We start from the raw sequence: 24,476 nt of genomic DNA, 5'->3' as shown, positions 1-24,476 counted from the left end.
GCTACACCTCCTTGTCTCTACCCAACAACTACCAAACGTCCTTATACACTTGATGAGGAATTTATTTACTTGGAAAGATTGATTTTTGGATCAAAATGGAGGAGGGTGTTCTCGGCCGACTTGTGGCCGAGCCTCTCTCTCTATCACTATATTTTTCCAACTTTGAAATGTTGAAATGAAATTCTAGTTGGGTTATGAATCAGCAATTCCCTTTATATATGCAGTCCACAAAGTGGACATGTGTCCCACCCAAGTTCTTAGCCAATAAGAGTTGGCCAAATCACAAGCTGTGGACCTGGCCACTTTAGGCTCACTAATGATGTAATTAAGTTCTTAATCTCACTTATTCATCCAATCTTGGTCAATTAATCCTTATTCTCCAATATTGTTCTTATACCAAACGAAATTCATAGGCTATTTGATGCATCGAAACGAAATCGGGAGATGAAAACCCTTCTTGAACCCTAAAACCGCTTTGTCTTTAACTTGTCGCACTTAGCTTTATAATGTCCCTATGTAAAGATACGGGACATAACATTCTTCTTGAACCTCTCTTGAATTACTACATATAGGTAATTCATGTATGAATTCATTCTCTTCTCCCTTTGGATTATATCTCTTATTTGAATGTTAAACTAATTAGTTCCTAGATTCTCTTCATTGTTTATTAGAGTTAATTAATTGAATTTCATTTCTAGACTAACCATTTCTTTCTTCATATCCTAGTGGGGTTGAAGAACGCATCTTTAATTTCTTTGAATTCCCAAACCCATTTCAAGGTAACAGAACAAGGCTAAAGAATTATTCCTACAATTCATATCAAAAATCTGAAAATCCCAAAATAGTTTCATTGTGTGTTTTTGGTGTTCTTGGTTTGTTGAGTTTCATTGTTTCATTCAGGTTCACGAAATTTGGTGTTCTTGGTTTGTTCAAGTCCATTGCTTGGGTCCCATTAGATTACAAAGTTTTTGGATTCTGCTTCCAATATCATTCCGGTGAAGCTTAATTTAACATTGTTGAGATTAGAGTTGTGCAACTGAATGTTTGATGTAGTTGCTAGGTTTGATGGGTTGCTAGCTCATTTGGATTCATTGTTTTAGCTTCTGGTAGGGTGCTTACAATGTGAGAGAAAAACTACTAGAAAAACATCCACTGAAGAACCAAAGCTAAGTATTGGTTTCTTCTTGGTCGACGAAGCTGCAAAAAAAATGATTGGAGTTAATTTTTGTTTACATCCTATTTGGGTAATCATTATTGGAAGCTAAAAGTTGAGTATATAATATTGCTGGGTTGAAAATGTGAGGAAGAGCAGTTTGCCATTTCGAAGCTCAAATGAGTTCCATTCTGAGTGGGTGTTCCGGGAAATCAATCTCTATATCTTTGTGAAGTTGTGGTTCAATTTTGGGGAGATTTTGTTGAGTTTAGAGATGGTTTTGGTGGGGATTGTTTGTTGTGTTTGTCAAGAAGATGAAAGAACGCTGATGAAATTTTTCAGATATACATAACTGGCCACCTTTTGCGGAAATAATCAAATTTTTGCAATAGAGTTTCGAAATTAATCACTTTTTCTTCAATAGCCAATTTTCTACCTAATTTCACAAATAGCCTATTTCAGTTTGGGTTCTTTCCCTTTTTAATTCTTTCTTGTTTATTCTGGCTAGTTTTACTTTAAGTATTAGTTAATACTTAGGAGCCGTTTGGACATGATTTGAAACCATGGTTTGAAACCATATTTGAACATATAATTTGGATATCTTAAGTTGTATTTTCTCTTATAGACATAAAAACCACACAAGTTATGAAAACTATCAAAACATTCTCAATTCTTATACGATATTACCAAATGAGCAAGTCATAGTTCATAACAAAATTAATACGCTACTAGAAGACCTTTCTAAAAAATACAACATTAATTGATCAAACTTTAGTTCAATAAAAACGAAAATTTAACATGAATGATAATGTAATTACTTTTTAATATAATCCTCCCACATGATAGACATAAATAAAGGTTGGTGAAATTTAATGAGGTTGGTAAATAGTTGGTGGGAGCAATTGTTAAAAATATTTACCAACTTATGGGTCTTTTTTTTATAAAATATAAACTTATGGGTCAATTTTTATATTTAAAACTTTTGAAACTATGATTTGATGATTTGGGGTTTCAAACCATAAGATGAAATGCATGTTCAAACGTTGGTTTCATCTCATGGTTTCAAATCATGGTTTCAAACCTCATGTCCAAACGCGTCCTTAGGGTTAAACTAGTTTTTGAGTGCTTTTATTTTATTTTGTGTCATTTTATTTCATGTTTTTCTCTTTTGTTTCTTTGTTAGTTCTTTGTTTCCTAGTTCGTTAGTTTTATTTGTCCTTCTGTGTTATTGAAATAAATTCCACTCCAAACCGATACTTGGATATTTGCTTGAAGTAATTTGAGATTGATGGTCCTTGAAGAGATTGTGGATATCCCTTGAGAGGTAAAAGGCAACGAGTGGTGAGCTCATTTGAGAGTGGCCATAAAAGCCTTCGGCCTTGAGCGAAAATACGAATGTTGAGTGATATAAATTTTGAGTAATACACTAAGGGAGTGATTTGTGTGAAGTCCATTTTGTTTAACTAACCAATCTTCTTTGTTTTAATTATGTCTTACACAGGTTCAAGGAGTTATAAAGGAGGTTTGGATGATTATGGAGAAAGAGGAAGTTCATCTTATAATTCTACTTCTAGTAGAAGTTATTGTGACGTATTCCATGATTATTATAGTAGTGCTTCCACAAGAAAAAAGACCATGAGCTTAAATGAAGTTTAACTAAATTTGAAGCTATTGTTGAGGGGTATGAGAGTGGTTGCGCATTTGATTGCATCTTAGGTGTGGATAAATTGTGTTATACCAACTTAATTGATTCGCCTTTTTAATTGAGTGGTTGGACATACCTCATCATAAAAAAAGTTTACCATATAAATATGGTGGAAGATTGGTTGAAAAAGAGGTTAAGATCGTTGTTTACCATGGAAGCTATCAAGGGGGAATTTGGTGTGATGTCTACCCTTTGTCTACTTGTTCGGTGTGTTTAGGAGCTCCTTGGTTCAAAAGTAATAAATTTTGTTTTATAGAATTTTGTTAAAGTTTGTTGTTGTAGATTGGATAGAGCGAAAGCATGTCTTAACACCCATGACCATTAAAGGAATCTTCAATAACAAATGAGGAAGTCAAGAAAGTGAAAGTAGAGTAATTAAAATTTAATGTACAAGATCATTCCAACAATTCAAGTAGTCTTTGGAACTTCAAGTAATGCTTCTTATTATGTCAATCATAAACTTGAAGTTAAGAGCCGTTTCTACAAGTCAAGTGAATTTCTTGGAGCATAACCCCACACCTAAAGAAGAAAATTTGTTTGCTACTTATAACAATGAGCATTCAAGTGGAGTGAAAGGTAATTTGGCTACACTTAATTATACTTCTTGTGCTAGTAGTGATAAAAGTGTGCCTTGTGATAAATCTTTGGGAGCTATAAATTGTTTAAAGAATGTTAATGAAAATCATGTTGATTCAAAGGAATGAAAACCATGTTGATTCTCCATGCTGATTCTAGTTGTCATTCTTTAAAGGAGCTTACTCTTACTTCTCCTTATAAAATTGTGTCACCTCTTGAGAAAAGTGTTGAATTATCAGCTTGTGATAAAGTGGTACTTCTTGTGTTAAAAAAATTGTGGGATCTAAAATTGATGCTTTTGATGAAGTTGTTGAAAGTAATACTTCTTTAGTGGAAAATGCAAATGATGAGGTTGTGCTTGTGAATGAAGATTTGCTAGTAAGGAGATCCTTATCTATTTGTTTGAATGACGAAGAAGAATGTACACAAAGGCATAACATATTCTACTCTAGATGCCTTATTTGGGAAAGGATGTGCACTTTGGTAGTGAATGGTGCTACTTGTGATAACTTGGTTAGTGCTACTTTGGTGAAGGAATTAAATTTAAAGACGTTTAATCATCCTAGGCCATGTAGGTTGCAATGGTTGAATGAATGTGGTGAACTTAAAGTGAGTAGAATGGTGAAAATTCCTTTCATGATTGGAGACTATAAAAATGAAGTAACTTATGGTGCGGTGAAATTACATGATTGTCATATTATTCTTGAGAGACCTCGTATGTATGATAGAGAAGTTATGCATAACGAGAGGAAGAATCACTATACATTGAAAATGGAAGGCAAAGTGATCAAGCTCGAACCATTGGAGCCAAATGGAGTGTTGAGAAAGCAAGTGAATGTGAGGGCGCTCTTGAAAAATTCTAGGACAAAAAGTGAGGATGAGAGAGAAAAGATATAGAGAAGTAAGGGAGAGAAAAGTGATGACTCTAGAGTGGAAAAGGGAGAGGAAAAATTGAGTGAAGAGAGTGAGTTATCACAAAATAAGGGAGAAGAGATTGAAAAGAAAATAAGAGAAAAGAAAGAGGGAAAACAAAAGATTGAGAGTGAGGATCTTCCTTATTCTAATGCTACTAACCTTTCTACCTTTTGTAGTTCTTTTGTGTCTTGTGAAGGAAATATTTGAGAGAAGCACTTGAAGAAAAAATCAAAAGGAAAAAGTTCATTTTTGGAGACCTTGGAAGAACACGGTACCTTTTGAAGAGAATCTATGGGCTTAATTGGTTAAGGTCAACATAAAGAAAGTTTATTTGAACGGTTTCAAGGTAAAATGGCTAAACTTTCTACTCTAAGTACTTTGAATGACTTTGATGAAAGTTTGAGTTTAGAAGTTGGTCATAGTATTTTTGAACATAATGATTCTTCAGCTTGTGATGATGATTCTATAGTTTATTATGAGCATCTACTAGTTTAACTAGGTTGTGGAGATCATGTTGGTTATTCTTGTGAACTTGATAGTAAGTTGCAAACTTGTTATGTTAACATTGATGAATTTGGAGAGCCAGGTGGTGCTAGTGTGTTTGATTATAAAGATTGCATCTTTGTTGAAGATCATTAGGCGAATCAAGTTGATTGTGTATCTTTGACTAGTGAGATTGAGGTTGATGGTGACTCATATGATGGTCCCTTTTTATGGGATGAAGGGAGTCATGATTCCTTTGTAACCACATTTATCTCATTTGATAGGATACTTGATGTTAGTAGTGATTTGAATTTTGACTATAATATTTTGTATTTTAATGACCTAACTTCTTCTCATGGTTTCAAAGTGTATGATAACCCTTTATTTGGAGTTAAAATTGAGGATGTTGAGGAAGGTACTAGTGAAAAGAATGGGTTTGGGGAACTTCTTAAAGTTAGTGAACCCTTGTGCAAAAATAAAGGTGAAGTGATTGATACTAGTGTCACGACCCAACTAGGGGCCGCGACGGGCACCCGATACTTGTACCGAGCACCCCTTGCCTCGTTTCATACTCTTACTCTTAAGTGGGCCGTGTGAATTACCGCACTAAATTTTTTTCCATTTGCATGACCACTTTATAACATAATTATAAACTTGAACTAATAAACTGTATTAATTTAATTTACATCGGCGGCGACGATCAGCTACAAAGCATCTGTCTGTACATATCTTGTCTACGAGCCTCTAGACAATATACATATAGCATCAAAATGGGCTAAGTGCTGCTGTGCCCAAATATATACACAAAAGTAATACCAACAAGCTGTGGCTCCGGAACAACTGGAGCACTCCTGACGAACGAACCGTCGGTGGAGCTTCTAAAGACCGGACCCGTCTATCCGCTTACTCGCGCGGCATAAAACGCAAAGATCCGCAAGAAGGGACGTCGCACAAATAATGTACCGAGTACGTAAGACATGAACCAAACATGCGTAAAACGTAGAACAAGGACAATAATGGGAAAGAATAGCATATCATAGGGTAGAAAGATAACTCCGTGCATATAAATGTCCTTCTACAGATACTATGCATGCTTAGTGCCGCGAACGTGCGTTCCGATCCATACATCTATTATATTGCCGCGGAACGCGCGCAACCCGATCCATACATCTATTATATTCCGCGGGTGCGTCCATATGCGTTATACTTTACTTTCTTTGAAAATATCTCCTTTTCATATATACATATATATACATATAATAGAGCATATCATATCGCCGAGGCGTCGGCTCCGATCTATTTAACCATGCATCCCGTGTCCGGGACGAAATCATGTATCATACTCCAACTGATCAGGTGGCTGTGCGCCTATAGCGCCTTCCCTTTATTCCCAACTTCCCCATATACATATACTTATACATACAATACATAGACAACATGGACTAGTATTATAAGGCAAGACTATCAATAAAACGTGGCATTAAAATAAAGCGTAGCATATGATCAAAAGCTTCATATAATATTTCCTTTAGAATCTTTTAGAAAGTAGAGCCACAATAAGAAGTAAGATTGAATTCATGGGCCAACTGGACACTTTCATATTCATTTTGAGCTCTTAACTTGAAACTCTTAGTCGTGGACTCATTCTTATTTCGCTCGTCGTCAACATATTTTCTTCATAAATTTTATCGTTATTGGCGTCATAGAAAGATTCTCTTTAAAATAATTACAACACCTATCATTTGGTAAGCGGGACGATAAGGAAGAATCCGGGAATAGTGGACCCACCTCGGTCAAGTGAGGCGGCATGTACAATTTACATATAATACACTCCGTGGCATTACTTGTGAGGGTTTTAGAGTAATCGGTCCTATTCATGCAAGTTCCAGTGTTTAGACCATCCTTTCACCATTCATAAGCTTTTGGTTCAATTCTACTGAAGGAATAGTGGTCAATTTCCAACGTGGATTTCTGGAATTAGGGAGATCCCCGAAGCGCGTAACCAAGCCTATACATCTAAGATATGCCAAAGAAAGGAGAGGGAAGTCTTACGTACCTTTTCCGCTTCTTTCACGCCTCCAAATCTCCGTTCCAAATTCGCCAAAATCTACAATTTGGTCACATTTACCAAGTGTCAATTTAGGCATCTAGAAGTTGAAATTCAAAGTAGCCATTTGTCTACCGAAATTTCGGCGAGATTTCCGTAAATACATCATCCCCAAAAATCATCTTGACCAATTTCTCATCAACAACAATCCGGAATTCAACCCGGCCAAATTATCAATCATAATGTCACAACCATACTAATGATTTCCAATTTCAAACCAAGATACATTATAACAACTCCATCAACTTACTACTTCTTTCAAAACCTTCCAACTTCAATAAAAACAATAACAACCTTATAATATATATTCTAACAACATTATTCCAATATCATTGTCTTCCATCCATGTAAGAACACAATATTCAATTTACGTAAACTTCAACCACAAGTCTCCAACCTTTACCATTTCACTAAGATTATTAAGCTTTTAAAGGTAATATAAAATCCACAACACAACAACAACCAAAACACAAAATAAAATTGATTCATTTTCTTCCATACTATATACAACTACACGGCCACACATGCACACTACCTCACGGCCACCTTCACAACTACAACCTCTCAAAAATCATTCAACTTCCATTATCAACATAACATTTACAACAATAACAACTAGATACTAAACAAAATAATTAACACATGATTCCTACACCCTCATATACATGCACGGCCACCACCTATATTCTTGTTCTACATGAATTTCATCCATTTTCATACACCATATCATACACAAACTTCCAAAACACATAAAGGATGATAAATTCTTACCTTTTCTCCTAATCTTCCTTCTTGAATAAAGCTTGCAACTCACAAGAACATGTAGTTTCTTGCTCCAATGAACACTCCAACTTGCTAGGGACCCTTTAGTAGGTAGGAAATGATTTTTGGAAAAAATTTTGTAAATTTCCTTGGAATTTTTCTACTTGGCCGAATGGCCTTTAGTATTTTCTCCTTCTTTCTCTTGTTCTTATTTTCTTGAAATCTCTAGAACAATAATGAATAATAAGATGACTCCTTCTATATATATAGATACAAGTCTTCCACCCTTTTTTTCCATATTTATGAATAAGTCCCTCAATACAAAAATATAGTCACATAACCCCTTTCATTCTTTTTCTAGAAAATTCCTCCTTTTTCTTGATTTTTCTTCCAACACAAAAGACGACTTATTATTATATTTTTTTCATCCTTGCCCCTCATTTCTTCACATGGCCAATATGGCCCCTTTGGAACTCTTATGAACTCTTCTGTAAAATTCCTGTTTTGCCCCTCAACTTTTCTTAATATTACCATTTTACTCCTAGCCTTCCACATTATTTCCACGACCCATTTTGCGAATTTCTCTCTACCCTTAACCTTTCACAATATTTACATACTAATAATAGTCATAAATAATATTCAAAACCAACTCGTACATTAAAATAATTTTGGAACCCGCCTTGTCCCTAACTTCTCACCACTATCTCGCAATATCCGAACGTATGAAATACGGGCTATAACATCCTCCCCCCCTTTGGAACATTCGTCCTCGAATGTCCAACTGACCTCACAGTGTATTATGATATTTCGGGGAGGTCTCCACCTCACATGTCGCCTAACATCTCCCTTTTCTGCCGTAGGTCAATTGATTTAGCTCCGAACACTGGCCCTGCATTAATAAGTCTCTTTGTGGAGGTTTAAATCGCCATAGTCCATCTTAAATCTAGCATGTCCTCCCCCCCTTTATTAAGAGGGTCTATGCACGCCTATGCCCTTGAAATGACCATCGCTTTCCGCGAACTTCCACATATCGCGGTACTATTTCTGGAACCCTACAGCCACGAATGATAGGTTACAACCATATATATATACTACTGTTTTACTTGCAACACCTCCAACCGTCAGTCATACTTTCTTTAATTCCAAAGCTCTGTCATACTTTCTTCCCTTCTGCCAGTCTAGTCCGTCTCAGCCTACGCGACCTCTATCAGGTTTCTAACCATCCCACATATCCTAATTTCACTCGGTCGCTTTTAACATCACATCCGTCTCTTACATTTACATTTCCAAAATTTTCGAGCGTACTTTCCGGGGTCACCCATCCTGAGATTGCTCTCACCCTAGCACGCTTAACCTCGAAACTTCAGTGCATTTAGGCGTCCTAACGCTAGTATTTTCGCCTCCATTTCCCGGGCTATCTTTATCACATAATTCGGGGCGTATTGGTGTCTTGACAATTTTCGGGATGCCCTCGTAACGCGTCTTTCTCTCGTAATTACTATTTCAGCCTTCACGACTACCTATAGCCATCTTTTTCCTATGTATACGGTACTCCTCATCCTGAGTCTTCAAATTTCCCCCTATATTTAGTAATGCAAGGAGTGGGATATAATATAATAACATCTAGGGCAATGTAACACATTCATATAATAATAAAATGCCGATAATGTACCATGTGGCGTGGGGAGGTTCGGATCCCGCCGTCCCGTCAACGCGTATATACGGTGGGGAGGACCGAACCGGACGCCCTCCCCTACCTCGCCGCGGCCCGCCGGGGCACGGGAAGTCCGCCGGGCGGGTGCACGGTCGATGACGAACCAATTGCCGAACCGGCGGGCTGGGCTCTTCCTCCCTCGTTCTTCAGCGGGCAATCACGCATCCTATGGCCAACCCGCCCGCAAGTATAACATGCATCTGTGCCTGCGCGACACTCTCCAGAGTGTGGCCTACCACACCGAGAACACCGTGGTGGGGGTAGCATTGTCCTGCTAGGCTCAGCGCCATATTGGAACCCCAGCTCTATCGACGCAAACCGAGGAGGTGCACCGGCCGCCGATTGGCCCGAATATCAAGATTGCTCCCGTGCTTGCCCCTTCCGTACTCGCTCCTAGCCCAGAAAGATCTGCCTCTTTTCCTGGAACCCCTATCTGGATAACGTTCTCCTCTCTGTAAGTCTTACTGTTCCTCCAGGGTTTGGGCGTGGGCCTGGATACGGGTAATAGTCATCCCACCCTGGAGTGAAGCCGTCAAACACTCCTTAACCAAATGTGGCCCCAACCCACTTACAAATCGGTGCACGTGATCTCCCATATCGGCTACCATGGCCGGGGCATACCTGGCTAGCGAGTTAAAGCGAAGGCTGTATTCCCTGACGCTCATATTTCCCTGCTTAAGATTCAAGAACATATCTGCACGAGCTCGTCGAACTTCCGGCGGTAGGAAATGTCGTAAAAATGCCTCAGTGAACTCCTGCCAAACCGGGGGGGGGTGCATTCGCTCCCCTCGAGGATATCCAACTGTTATACCACAAGACTGCTACATCCCGCAATCTGTACGATGCCAATTCCACTGACTCTGTATCTGAAGCATGTATTATTCTCAGTGTCCTTAACATCTCATCTATGAAATTTTGCGGGTCTTCTTCTGGTTTCGAGCCATAGAACTCCGGAGGTTTTAGGGCAATAAAATCACGGCCCTAGCACTCACCGCCCTATCTCCCCGATCCGCATCTTGCCGGCGAGTCCGTGCGGCAACTAACCGGGGTTAGTGGCGGATGGCCTCCCGCCATCCGCCGGCCCGAGCCGCCGGCGGTGGGCCGGAACTCCTCCCTGCTCCGCTGACACGGGGGGAGCATGGAAAGCCTGAGAAGGAGCCTCGTTATGAGACTCGCCTTCTTCTAGTTCCGCTGGTGGCTCCCGTTCAGTCCTTTTCTCGGCCACCGTCTTGCCCTTCTGGGCTACTGTAGCTTTCCTCTTCACCGGCATTACTGAAACCATAGCATAGAATTAGAAAAGAATATGGGAACCTGGTAACATAGCTTTATCGCACGATCTAGGATACAAAGAAGGTCAGATTTCCTAAATGCCCTGCAGCCTCCCGTTTATAAGTGTGGCGCGCTACACACCCATAAACAGGACTCTACTGGACACGGCTCGTAGACAAACCCTAGGACCGCCTGCTCTGATACCACTTCTGTCACGACCCAACTAGGGGCCGCGACGGGCACCCGATACTTGTACCGAGCACCCCTTGCCTCGTTTCATACTCTTACTCTTAAGTGGGCCGTGTGAATTACCGCACTAAATTTTTTTCCATTTGCATGACCACTTTATAACATAATTATAAACTTGAACTAATAAACTGTTAATTTAATTTACATCGGCGGCGACGATCGGCTACAAAGCATACTACGTACATATCTTGTCTACGAGCCTCTAGACAATATACATATAGCATCAAAATGGGCTAAGTGCTGCTGTGCCCAAATATATACACAAAAGTAATACCAACAAGCTGTGGCTCCGGAACAACTGGAGCACTCCTGACGAACCGTTGGTGGAGCTTCTAAAGACCGGACCCGTCTATCTGCTTACCTGCGCGGCATAAACGCAGCGTCCGCAAGAAGGGACGTCAGTACAAATAATGTACCGAGTACGTAAGACATGAATCAAACATGCAGAAAACGTAGAACAAGGACAATAATGGGAAAGAATAGCATATCATAGGGTAGAAAGATAACCTGTGCATATAAATGTCCTTCGGCCGATACTATGCATGCTTAGTGCTGCGGAACGTGCAGGATACATCTATTATATTGTGCGGAACGCGATCCATACATCTATTATATTCTTTGCGGAACGTGCAGCCCGATCCATATGCGTTATACTTTACTTTCTTTGAAAATATCTCCTTTTCATATATACATATATATACATATAATAGAGCATATCATATCGCCGAGGCGTCGGCTCCGATCCATTTAACCATGCATCCCGCGTCCGGGACGAAATCATGTATCATACTCCAACTGATCAGGTGGCTGTGCGCCTATAGCGCCTTCCCTTTATTCCCAACTTCCCCATATACATATACTTATACATACAATACATAGACAACATGGACTAGTATTATAAGGCAAGACTATCAATAAAACGTGGCATTAAAATAAAGCGTAGCATATGATCAAAAGCTTCATATAATATTTCCTTTAGAATCTTTTAGAAAGTAGTGCCACAATAAGAAGTAAGATTGAATTCATGGGCCAATTTGGACACTTTCATATTCATTTTGAGCTCTTAACTTGAAACTCTTAGTCGTGGACTCATTCTTATTTCGCTCGTCGTCAACATATTTTCTTCATAAATTTCATCGTTATTGGCGTCATAGAAAGATTCTCTTTAAAATAATTACAACACCTATCATTTGGTAAGCGGGACGATAAGGAAGAATCCGGAATAGTGGACCCACCTCGGTCAAGTGAGGCGGCATGTACAATTTACATATAATACACTCCGTGGCATTACTTGTGAGGGTTTTAGAGTAATCGGGTCCTATTCATGCAAGTTCCGGTGTTTAGACCATCCTTTCACCATTCATAAGCTTTTGGTTCAATTCTACTCGAAGGAATAGTGGTCAATTTCCAACGTGGATTTCTAGAATTAGGAGATCCCCGAGGCGCGTAACCGAGCCTATACATCTAAGATATGCCAAAGAAAGGAGGGGGAAGTCTTACGTACCTTTTCCGCTTCTTTCACGCCTCCAAATCTCCGTTCCAAATTCGCCAAAATCTACAATTTGGTCACATTTACCAAGTGTCAATTTAGGCATCTAGAAGTTGAAATTCAAAGTAGCCATTTGTCTACCGAAATTTCGGCAGTACTTCCCCTGTAAATACATCATCCCCAAAAATCATCTTGACCAATTTCTCATCAACAACAATCCGGGAATTCAACCCGGCCAAATTATCAATCATAATGTCACAACCATACTAACGATTTCCAATTTCAATCCAAGATACATTATAACAACTCCATCAACTTACTACTTCTTTCAAAACCTTCCAACTTCAATAAAAACAATAACAACCTTATAATATATATTCCAACAACATTATTCCAATATCATTGTCTTCCATCCATGTAAGAACACAATATTCAATTTACGTAAACTTCAACCACAAGTCTCCAACCTTTACCATTTCACTAAGATTATTAAGCTTTTAAAGGTAATATAAAATCCACAACACAACAACAACCAAAACACAAAATAAAATTGATTCATTTTCTTCCATACTATATACAACTACACGGCCACACATGCACACTACCTCACGGCCACCTTCACAACTACAACCTCTCAAAAATCATTCAACTTCCATTATCAACATAACATTTACAACAATAACAACTAGATACTAAACAAAATAATTAACACATGATTCCTACACCCTCATATACATGCACGGCCACCACCTATATTCTTGTTCTACATGAATTTCATCCATTTTCATACACCATATCATACACAAACTTCCAAAACACATAAAGGATGATAAATTCTTACCTTTTCTCCTAATCTTCCTTCTTGAATAAAGCTTGCAACTCACAAGAACATGTAGTTTCTTGCTCCAATGAACACTCCAACTTGCTAGGGACCCTTTAGTAGGTAGGAAATGATTTTTGGAAAATTTTTTGTAAATTTCCTTGGAATTTTTCTACTTGGCCGAATGGCCTTTAGTATTTTCTCCTTCTTTCTCTTGTTCTTATTTTCTTGAAATCTCTAGAACAATAATGAATAATAAGATGACTCCTTCTATATATATAGATACAAGTCTTCCACCCTTTTTTTTTTCCATATTTATGAATAAGTCCCTCAATACAAAAATATAGTCACATAACCCCTTTCATTCTTTTTCTAGAAAATTCCTCCTTTTTCTTGATTTTTCTTCCAACACAAAAGATGACTTATTATTATATTTTTTTCATCCTTGCCCCTCATTTCTTCACATGGCCAATATGGCCCCTTTGGAACTCTTATGAACTCTTCGTAAAATTCCCGTTTTGCCCCTCAACTTTTCTTAATATTACCATTTTACTCCTAGCCTTCCACATTATTTCCACGACCCATTTTGCGAATTTCTCTCTTACCCTTAACCTTTCACAATATTTACATACTAATAATAGTCATAAATAATATTCAAAACCAACTCGTACATTAAAATAATTTTGGAACCCAGTCTTGTCCCTAACTTCTCACCAGTATCTCGCAATATCCGAACGTATGAAATACGGGCTATAACAACTAGCACCAATAATAATTTCTTTACTTATTCAATTCCTAACTTTGAAAGAACATTCTTGATTGATTATGCTAATGCTTGTAGGGTGAAATCTCATTCCTTGAAAGACCTACTAACTTCCTTGATTCTACTGTGAAGGTTCAATCAAAGAAATTGTGTAAGGATAATGGAAGCCTTGAGTTATTACTTTGGTGTATATTGTGTCCAAAGGTTTTCAAACTTTGTAAAATTGAGAATGGTATGTTTTACTGGCTAGTTCTTAAATTTGGATTATCAAAATCCATTGAGGTGAAATCCATTGATGTGCTTTCATTTGCTAATACTTCCAAGTGTGCTTCACATGTTTCATTTATTGGAATTCTTGGTTGCTTTGATAAATCCTATGAGAAGTTTGTTTCTTATAGTCAAGTACATGTTGTTTATAATATGAAGATGTTCTTATTTAATTTTTATGATACTTGGCTATATCACAAAAGGGTGTACTTTGAGTAGTAATTTGTAAAACTCCCTTGCCTTTGCTATGTCTTCCCGTCATTGTTTTGCAAGGACCAAATTGGAGGATGAATTTCTTTAAAGAAGGAGGAATGATGAGATACAAAGTGGCCATCATGAAATTGGAAGATCCACAATATGCTTATGTCGATAATTAAAGAGTGGAGAATAAGGTCCAAGACAATTGGAAGCCCAAAAGAAGAAACAAGACCCATGTCTTTGTTCTTAAATTGGAGGCCCCTAAGTTAAAGGGGTACTTTAGTGTTTTTGCTTAGACAATGAACCCTAGTATAAATAAACTATTGTGTATTCTTTTGGAGGATATATTATGTTAGATTATGAGTGTAGATTACTCTTTTGAGAGTGGGGGAATTTCCGCATACCTCCTTTTGAATGTCTCTTGAATTACTACTTGTAGGTAATTCATGTATAAGTTCATTCTGCTTTTTCCTTTGGATTATATCTCTTATTTTAATGTTAATCTAATTAGTTTCTGGATTCTTCTCATTGTTTCTTTGAGTTAATTGATTGCATTTCAATTCTAGATTAACCATTTCTTTCTTCATATGGTAGATTTAAGATTATTGATTGCATTTACATATGTCTAGGTATTTAATTGCTAAGGTGTGTGTTTACCCCAACAATTCTCTTAATCTTCATATCCTTTTTATTGCTTTTCATAATTGTTCTTGATGTTCATGTGGAGTTGAAGAACCCATCTTCAATTTCTTTGAATTCCCGAACCCCTTTCAAATCATTTCATATCAATCAATTGTAGCTCGCACATTCAAGAATGCCATGAAATTACCTATCTTGGTGATGTGTTATTAGTCCATCTTAAACAAGTTAGGCATTTATCGGAGGGAGTGACTTGTGATAAGTCATTTAGTGATCCAGCTAAGGTACGTAAGACTATTTCATTTATTGGCCACTACGGCACGACATGTGTTCGTTGTTTCTTTACATGAGTGATGAAGTCTGGAATGTATGATAGCATAGCAACTCTATGTTCAGTGTTTCGTAAGTCAAATAATGGTTATATAATATGTTTTCATATAATACTCCACTCAGTTGTTCCATTCATAGAATCAAACTTGTAGAATCACTATCAGCTAGTCATGGTATTTCATTAAGCTGAATCGTATGTAATATATGTCCCAAATTCTTTATAAGGATAAGCGTATTCAGGTGATAGGATATTACAATATGTCATAGACCTTGTACTCGCATAAGGATATTCCTTCTCTTACCGTCAAGTTTTAGGAATACGAATGTGCCTCAATTTCAGGTTAAAGGTTTCATGAGCCAGATTAGAGCAATGTTATGTACGTACGAATCGGTTTTCCCATACAATGTCCTACTTTTAGGGTTGAGTTCCTAATTTTGAACTAAGAGGTTAATATATCTGATTAAGGTGAATTATATTTATGACTCCTTATGATTGTTAAAGGATGACAGATCGTCACTTAGGATGAATGAGATCGATGGTTTTTAAAGTATGGCTAATGGGATTATAAGTCTTTATCTAAGATGAATATGTTGATAGTCTTATGTGCTCAGCATCTATCGGGTTAGGTGTGAATGTGTAAAATGGTCATTAACATGATATTTTAGCTATATGAATCCCTTTGTATGAATTCAGGTGAAAGACAGAAATTTTGAAGTCAAACCAAATAGTTAAGTTCGTAAGAGTTCTTAAATTCGTCTAATTCTGAGGTGGTACTCATTTATGCCTAGTTTTCGGCTAGTTCAGTTAGGAATCTGAGAAATGTCAAAAAAACGAGAAACATACCTATTGTTTTAATTGCCAATCAAATACCAAACAAGATGAGAAGCTATGGACCCATGCAGGAAAGAGTGATGAGGCTCAGATTTAATTCAAGAATACCCAACATAAATGAAGAAGATTGATTTTAACCTTGAAGGGATGTATAGAAAGGAGGATACAACAAGACAAAATTGTAGATCTTTGAAATACCTTTCCAACGATATATGGTGGAGCTCAAATAGAGCTCGTTACTAGGAGTTATACCCATTTCTTGAACGTCATCAGTCTAGTGGAAAATAAAGCCGTGTGCGGTACCCTGCGCGTCTCGGAGCGAGGCGTGCCAGGCCAAATTTTTGGAAAACTCAAAATTTTGAAACCCCCATGCCTACGCACCATGTTAAGCCATTTTATGTCTAAAGCGATTTTTGCTGAAATCTACATATAAAACCATTCATACTATTGTTAGGCTCACCATCATACACTTGTCCTAAACCTTCAAATTAAACCTCCTTAAAATACGCAAAATTCAGCAAGATCTCTCCTATTTATTTGCCTAACCCGAATTCATAATTCAACAACAAACAACAACAACAATAACAATATCAACACCAATAGCATCATTTCCAACTCCAATGTATTCCATAGAACAGTCCACACGCTGTTTTCCAACTTCCATAATCAACCAACCTATTATACAATTATTTAACCATTCTATCTTCGTGAATAAGTTAGTATTTACAAAAATAGGAAGAGATCCATACCTTTCTCTCTTTAATATTGTTGTATCTTCACTTCTCCACCCTAAGTTTAGGCCACAACACCCCGCTACATGATTCTGCAACAATAACTATACGCTATCCAAATCGAAATTTGGGAATTATACCTGGTTTGGGCTAAAATTTGCTTTGGGGAGTTGGGGAGAACTCTCCAGAATTTTGGAGAGTTTTTGGGGTGTTTAGTGAAGAAAATGAGGGGTTAGCCCCTTTATATAGCGGTCCAGGTTCTGCCTGGACCGACTTAAAAATCCTTCAGCGCGTTCGCACCCCCTTTGGGCGCGTTCGCGCTGGGTTAGATTTTCTGCCTGCGCATTTGTTCAGTAAAAAGGTCATAACTCTTGATCCCGATATCGTGTGAGGGCCAACGACCTATGGTTGGAATATCTTTCAATTATCTACAACTTTCATTCTTGATGTTTTTCCAAATTCCAAACGTATGATGGCGTTTTGGCCCCTCCAGGTCAGATCAACCGAAAATGTTTCCTTAAATCATCCTTTTGGAGGGCTTATGCCCATATTTGGCTTAAGAGTCCTTCTTAGGACTTGCTCAACTTTCCATATACTACTCATATATCTCTTCATACGTCCTTTATAAAACCCCAACATGTGGGCACCACTTAGCTTGCAGTAACGAGGGCTTTCATCGAGCAACGTACTACCTGATTTACACCATATGGTCTTCGAATGTCATATGTATACATATTCTTATACTCAGATCATATAATCTTCATCCCTGACCCAAGCCTAAAATTTGCTAAGCGCGTTCGTGCCCCGTGGTTGCGCGTTAGCGCTGAGTTGGCCCTTGGTCTCCTGCACGTTCGCACCACTCCCTGGCGCGTCCGCGCAGGCTAATTTCCTTGCTTGCCATCCCAACTTGTAATGTCCATATCTCCTTACCCCAATATCCTATAGAGGAGCGATTTGTTGCGTTGGGAACTGGACTTCATGAACTTCACTCTGGGCTTTGCTTTGTCTCAAAACTCGCCATCTACTAAAATATATTCTTCCTCCAAGTTGGGCCAAAATTGCTCCTTATATTTTCTCCAAAGTCTGACAAACATAATTTCCTTGATTCACTTGCCCGCCAATCTTTTCGGTACTTCTCATACATGATGTTAAACCCTTACAACTATAAAATAGACACGTATCACTTCAGTGTTCACAATTAAGCAGTTAACACCTACGGAACTCAACGTCCGAACTGTGAGGTGTACCAGCTTATGATTCCGTCATGAATGTATGTCTAGTGGTACTTGGCAAGTAAGCCCAGGTGCCTATCATGGCCCTCCTGTTTGGGTCGTGACAGGACTCATGTCATTCTGAATCTCTAAAGCAACTCTGGGAGGAATGGAGTGCGACAATCTACGTAGAGTTGAGAAACCTATTGGAGGAGTCCGTTGAGCTATATATCTAGACCTGCCGCATGAAATGCAGCATCCCAGGCAATAGGACATCAGTACCGATAAATATACCGAGTATGTAAGGCAGGAGCGTGTAAGTAAAAGCAATAAAGTGAAGAGCAAGAGGAAGAAACAACCTAAATTCTCGGTGCTACTAAGAACATGTGACGTGCATACTCATACTCTCTCTCTCTCTCTCTCTCTCTCTCTCTCTCTCTCTCTCTCTCTATATATATATATATATATATATATATATATATATATACATATCTATATATATAAATATATATATATATATATATATACATACATACATACATACATACATATACACATAAGTATATCTATCCACTCTCTGGGGCTAATCATCAGAATAACATGGCCAACTGATCAGTGGTGTGAAAGAGATATATATAATGTGCAATAGGCACCTTCCCTTCCGACTATAATGTGCAAGGTGTGTAACAATATAGTATAGATATATCTATGAACAATAGGTGCCCGCTACCTTCCGCTATATACGATGGTGTGTAATAGTATAGTATACATATATCTATGCACAATAGGTGCACCATTCTAACTATAAGGCGGAAGTTGTATAATAATATATATATATATATATATATATATATATATATATATATATATATATATATACACACACATACACATGTACGAGAGACTATTGAGGAAATATATGAGTAATTCGGAGTGACGTAAGGTCGGTAGCCTCTGAAAATACATTATGTTACACCTCGCACTTTCAGAGCATGAGCACGCCATGTATTTCATCGTATTAATGGAGTATCGAAGACGTCCCATGAAGTTTTGAAAGGTACAAGTCATGGGAAGTACGTAACAATGAAGTAAAGGATGAATTACGATCTCGTAAGTCGCAACCGGGAAGGGCAACCTTGGAACCAAAGGACATGACCCTTATCAAGTATAATTAATGATAAATGTCATGTATGGAGAGTTTTGAAAGATTCCGGTACCAAGCAAATTGAAGAAAATAAGTTTGTCAAAAATTTGGCAGAATTTTGGATAGAAGTTTTGGGTCAAATTTAGAGGGTTATATCTCCTAGTATATCAGGAATTTTGAAGTGAAACAAAGTCTAAATTGAAGTTTAGGAAGTCTAGTTTCCAACGCAACAAACCGTTCGTCAAAACGACATCGGAGTAGGGAGTTATGGGCATTTCAATATAAGCCTCTAAGCTACCAAATGGCTCCCCGTGGGCCCCACTTGGAAAGTCGGTGGAATCGACTCTCAAGGGGTATAAATACCCTATTATTCCCCCTTTTTCATCATTTACACTTATTTTGAGTTCTAGACACAGCCATATACTTCTCTTAAACACTTATAACCCCTTAAATCAAGAATTCAACAAGATTACACAAAACTAGTTCATGAAAAGTGATTGTTCTTGTTTCTACTTGATGTTGTGGTGAGTTTGGTCTTGAAGAAAGTTGGTGTGGCTAAAGTTCTTCAAGTATAAGGTATGTTATTCGTCCTATCTCTTATGTTGAGTTGATTTGAAGGTTTAGCAAGTCTTAAAAGTGAAAATAGTTATGGAGGAAAGGTCATAAAGTGTTGTGTTGTAGTTGTTGAGTTTATGGACTGTTTTGAGCATGTTGTGGTTGTGTTGTTGGGCTAATTTCCATGTATATGGATGGTATCTAATGTTGTTGGTGTGTTGATGAGATTATGCTCCTTGATTGGGAAGAAAGGAAGTGTATATTGTTATTGTATATTGATAAACATCGTGTGGGATGTTTTATGAAATATTTTGGTATTGATGATGATGTTGTTGGTGTTAGTGTTGTTGTTGTGTTGGTTGTTGGTATTGTGATTTCGGGCTAGGGATATAAACAGGGGAGATGCGGCCCAAATTTTGGCAGATTCTAAAGGGGTTTAATTTGAATACTTAAGATAAGCCTATGACGATAAGCCTAACAGTAGTATGAATTCTCTTGAATGTAGATTTACGAGCTTTGAAGGATAAGCGTTAAGTAGTAGGAGACCAAAAAGGTATGTTAAGGCTAGTCCCTTTCTTTCTAAAGGCATGATTCCTTTCTTATGAACATATATATGTTTTCCATAACATTCTTATTTCCAAAAGTTAGAAGTTCATGATTTTTAGAGTTTCTTATGATGATAAAGATACGTATGTTCCATGATGATAATGATTATGATTCCATTTTTGGAGATTCCAAAGCTTATGGATTTAATGCTATTATGAGATTATTTAGTTTATTTCATACTTTCCTTGATTTTATCCATCAAAATGACCGTTAAACTGCCCAGCCAAGCAGGCCTCACTGTGATAGTTTCACGGTGGTGCTCCACCATTTGACAGGCCGTCAAATGCCTTACGTTCAATCAAATGGTCTGTCAAATTGCCCCCATCCGATAAGTTTCTCCCTTCGATTCCTTTGACTTCCAATCCTTATGGAACCTCCTTGGCTCTTGTGTAACACTTCCTTAACCATCTAAGAGGCCCTATAGCTCCTCCTCAATTCAGTAACAAACACAGTATAGCTCAATTGTTGCGAAACCTTCCCAAATATGACTCACATTCTACTTCCTTTGACGAACTTAATTCCACCGATTCATATGACTTCAAAACCTTAAGGTACGTGCTTAAAGTTATCAAATACTCTCCTTAATGTCATAAGGACTTCATGTCAACTTTAGACTTACGTTAGTCTACTCATAATGCAACGACTCAAAATTTTCGAGATGTAACATTCCTCCCCCCTTAGGAACATTCGTCCTCGAATGTTAGACTCTTAGGGATTCTACAAAAATTTTGCCAGAGTTTTCCCTGTAATATGCCACTACCATCCTGTCACAGCAACTCAAGATATATCGCCTCACAGGGCTTAACAACAACAACAACAATGGCCACACACGACCAAGAAATCATCGAAAGGAAGCATTACATACCTGAGGAAAATGGCGTCTCACCCGAGTCTCGTTTGGGGTTGGAAATAAATATGGATATCTGAACTTCATATCTTCCTTAGCTTCCCAGGTCATTTCCTCTCTATTATTGTTTCTCCATAAGACTTTTACAGAAGCTACATCTTTGTTTCTGAGTCTCTGAATCTGCCTATCTAGAATGGCAATGGGAACTTCTTCATAAGACAATTGCTCGGTGACTTGGACATCATCTACCGGTAAAATTCTGGAAGGATCTTGAATGCACTTGCGAAGCATCGATACATGGAAAACCGGATGGACTGACTCCAAATCTGAAGGAAGATCTAATTTATAGGCCATCTGGCCTACCTTGTGGACAATCTCATAAGGCCCAATATACCGAGGGCCAAGCTTGCCCTTTTTACCAAGCCTTATGACGCCCTTCATTGACGACGCCTTCTAGAATACCCGGTCCTTAACTTGGAACTCTGTGTCTCGTCGACGATTATCCGCATAGGATTTCTAACGACTGCGAGCCGTTAATAATCGATCTGTGTATAGCTTGACCTTTTCTATGGCTCCGATCACTCGCCCTATTACTTTGGTTTCTCCTACATCGAACCACCCAATTGGCGATCTCACTTACGCCCATATAAAGCCTCATATCGGGCCATTTGGATGCCGGAATGATAATTGTTGTTATAAGCAAACTCAATAGCGTAAGTGATCATCCCAACTACCTCAAAAATATAATACACACACCCGTAGCATATCCGCGAGAGTCTGGATGGTACGCTTAGCTTGCCCATCAGTCTACGAATGAAATGTTATACTAAGGCTCACCTGAGTCCCCAAACCTTCTTGAATTTTTTTTCAGAAGTTGGCTGTAAATTGTGTCCCTCTATCGGAAATAATAGATACTGGGACACTATGAAGTCGCACAATCTCCTTGACATAAAGCTTTGCAATCTTCGAGTTTTGTGTATATAGTTCGACGGGTAGGAAATGAAGCCGACTTCGTAAGTCTATCCACAATTACCCATAGAATCATATTTATGCTTCGAACGAGGTGGCTGCGATGAAGTCCATATTAATCACTTCCGTTTCTGAAGTTGGAATTTCCATAGCTTATGACAATCCGCCGAACTTTTGATGCTTAATCTTCACCTGCTAGCAGTCAAAACATTGAGCCACAAATTCTTCTATGTCTTTCTTCATTCCATTCCACCAATATATGGATTTAAGATCATGGTACATTTTTGCTGCTCCGGGATGAATAGAATAACATGAATAACGGGTTTCTTTCAAAACCTGATGATGTAATCCTGCAACATCGGAAACACATAACCTGCCTCGACATCGGAGAACTCCATCTTTAGAAATCTCAAAGGATGACTTTTCTTCTCCGAGGAAGTGTGTAATGAACCAGTAATGAACTAGTATGGGATCCTCATACGGCACTCTTTCACCTCGATTACCGGTGATGAAACGAGGCCCAATTACGAATGGTGGCTCCCGTATTGCTCGAGTCCATTACCTAAAATCCTAGGCTAGCTAACTACTGGAGCTCACGAGCTAATTCTCCTTTCTTCAGCTGACATCACATAAACTTCCCATAGATCTACGGCTAAGACCATCATCCACAACGTTCGCCTTCCGGGGATGTTATAGAATGTTAACATCATAATCTTTCAACAACTCCAACCATCGCCTTTGCCGTAAATTCAATTCTTTTTCTTTGACAATATGCTTTGAAGGCTCTTGTGATCCATATAAATATCAACATGAACATCATACAAATAATGTCTCCATATCTTCAATGCATGAATCACCGCGACTAACTCAAGATCGTGGGTTGGATAGTTTTTTTTCTCATGTTTTTACGCAACCTTAAGTATAAGCGATCACCTTACCATGTTGCATCAACACATATCCTAACCCAACGCCGAAGAATCACAATAGACAACATAGCCTTCCTATGCTTACTGAAGTGTCACAACCGGTAGTCAGTTAATTTATTCTTTAACTCTTAGCTTCACCGTTCACAAGCATCCTCTATTGAAATTTAGCTAATTTAGCGAGTTAGCTTTTCTAGTGGTGTGGAGATAGAAGAAAATCCTTCTACAAATCTTCTGTAATAACACTCAGCTAAGCCCGGAAAACTACGAACCTCCGTGGCTTGTCGCGAGCCTCGGCCCGGTCTTCACGGCTTCAATCTTTTTGGGTATCCACCCGAACATAGTAGTGAAATAATATGCCCTAAAAAGGTCATCGAATTCAACCAAAACTCACACTTTAAAATTTTTGCAAATAGCTCCTGAGCCTGAAGAACTGTAAGGACAATACATAAATAATCTGCATGTTCTGCCTCGGACCGAGAATACACCAGGATATCGTCAATGAACACAATCACAAATAGGTCTAAAAAAGGTCTGAGCACATTGTTCATCAAATCCATGATGCCGGTGAAATAGTTAGCCCAAACGACATTACCCAAAATTCGAAATGACCATATCTGGTTTTGAAGGCCGTCTTAGGAATATTTTCCTTCCTGACTCTCACCTGATGATACCCGGATCTCAAATCTATCTTTGAAAACTATTTGGCACCCTGCAATTAATCAAATAAATCATCAATCCTTGAAAACAAATATTTATTCTTGATCGTCACCTTATTCAGTTGTCTGTAATCAAAACACATTCGCTAGGAGCCATATTTCTTTCTTACAAATAACACGGGTGCTCCCCACGGCGATGAACTAGGCCTAATAAAGCCTTTCTCAAGTAAGTCCTTCAATAGCTCTGTTACACCTCGCATTTTGCACTTTCGGATATTTCGAGACAATGGCGGAAAGTTTAGGGCAAGGTCATTTTTCGGTTCCGTTGTAATGCGTAAGTCGTTGGAAAAATATTATTAGTGTGGAAATATTGATAAAGACTAAGGCCAAAAAGGGAAATTTGCAAAATGGTATTATGGTAATTTTGCGAAAAGGCTAGGGGCAAGAAGGTAATTTCACATCAATTCTAGAAAAAAAGTCATGAAAGGAGAAATAAAGAAAACTCTAGAAAAGAAAAGAAAAAGAGAAAGAAAAGGAAAATTCTAGAGAGGGTTCCCCCC

Source organism: Lycium ferocissimum, chromosome 2 (assembly GCF_029784015.1).
Source record: "Lycium ferocissimum isolate CSIRO_LF1 chromosome 2, AGI_CSIRO_Lferr_CH_V1, whole genome shotgun sequence".
In the NCBI taxonomy this organism is placed as follows: Eukaryota; Viridiplantae; Streptophyta; class Magnoliopsida; order Solanales; family Solanaceae; genus Lycium; species Lycium ferocissimum.
Note: the sequence above shows the minus strand (reverse complement) of the source record.